We start from the raw sequence: 1,532 nt of genomic DNA on the forward strand, positions 1-1,532 counted from the left end.
TATATATATATATATATATATATATATATATATATACACGCACACAAACACACAGAAGGTGGTGGCGAACCCTGCTGTACTCTTTCACCACAACTTTCTCTCACTCTTTCTTCCATATATATACATGTGAAGGGCAGCATTCAAAACTATACATGCATAAAATTTCTTTCCAGTGACACTTGTCATCGAACAAGCATTTACGCCAGTCATGGGTAAATTGCGGCCCACGGGAAGAAATGACCTTGAATTTCTTCCTTTTTTTTATATAGTAGTGCGGCCCGCCTAATGATGAGTCATGTCTCATGCGGCCCGCTCCTTGTTCGATCTATGCAATACATCGACTCGTTAGAAATAACAACGAAATCCTTTTAAAGCGCACTTTCGTTGTTTTCTTTTTTTAAGATGCATTGGACAATACATGAAAAGACTGAGTTTTTGATCATAGACATGGTCAGTAACTTTCCTTGGGTTAAACAACAACAATGCTGTCCGAAGAGTTTTCAAATACTCTCTTATATTTCGTAAATGTCAAAACAAATAAACAAACACATTAAATACAAATCAATACGAACAAAAAAAAAAAACGAGGGTGCTTTCGCGTGGTCTGTCGACGTACTAGAAATTGCAGTCAAGTCACGTCTCCTGCAATGCGCATCACTGCCGTCTTTATACATTAAACAATGCATTTGCAGACACAAACGAAATGGTTAATGCTTAGAATATCTTTACGCACGGAGGTCTGCTCCATCGGATTTAGGATTTAACAACAATAAAACAAGATCGTTTAGAAAATATATAAGCGATATAAAAAAAATATACAAGCGATAATTAAAAAAAATGATTATATAGGCAAAATGCTTACGGTTATATGTTTAGAATTTTGGCTCCCGCCATAAATTGTATATATAAATGTAAGTTCCAAAATATTTTTATGTCGCGACAGAAGACACTGGATTCTGTTGTTATTCCTGTTTTGCAAAGCGAAACGTTCTTAAGTAGAACTGTATATATATGCTTATGATTATGTATAAATATATATATGCGTAAATATATATATATATATATATGTATATATATATATATCTATATATATATGTGTAAATATATAGACGTTTATGAAAATATATGTATTATTTTATGATATGAATAGATATGCGATATCCACGTTCGAGTAGTCCTTGTAAGATTAACAATATTATGGGCCTAGCATGAATTTAAATGAATTTGGTGGCGGAGGGGGAGTCAGTTGCGGTGACAGTGCTTGACACAGTGGAGCAATGGTGGTGGCGGCGGCGGTGATGGTAGTGGAGGAGGGGAGGAGGGGGAAGAGGAGGAGGAGGAGGAAGAGAAAGAGAGCGAAAGGGAAAATGAGAAGTTTAATAGCCAGTGAGATCCGGGAATACACATATTTGTATGTACGTATGTGTATGTGTATATATATGTGTATGTACATATATGTATATGTATTTTTTTCTCTCAAATTTGTCAATAAGCAGAAAATGAAACGGATATGGAAAGAGAAAAAAAAAAAA

General features: G+C 34.7%; 1 protein-coding gene across 2 annotated transcripts in view; it reads right to left on the minus strand.

Annotated features, from left to right (window-relative positions):
* Positions 1-1,532, minus strand: part of LOC106869245 (ETS-related transcription factor Elf-1) — a 90,559-nt gene that overhangs the window by 25,745 nt on the left and 63,282 nt on the right. The window contains exon 1 of one of the 2 annotated variants that reach the window (XM_052969209.1): positions 863-1,190. The exons of the other annotated variant lie outside the window; for it this stretch is intronic. The gene's annotated coding sequence lies outside the window, so the exon portion shown is untranslated. Of the gene's footprint in view, positions 1-862; positions 1,191-1,532 lie in introns of those variants that run through there. 2 annotated transcript variants of the gene reach the window in all.

Source organism: Octopus bimaculoides, chromosome 7 (assembly GCF_001194135.2).
Source record: "Octopus bimaculoides isolate UCB-OBI-ISO-001 chromosome 7, ASM119413v2, whole genome shotgun sequence".
Taxonomy (NCBI): Eukaryota; Metazoa; Mollusca; class Cephalopoda; order Octopoda; family Octopodidae; genus Octopus; species Octopus bimaculoides.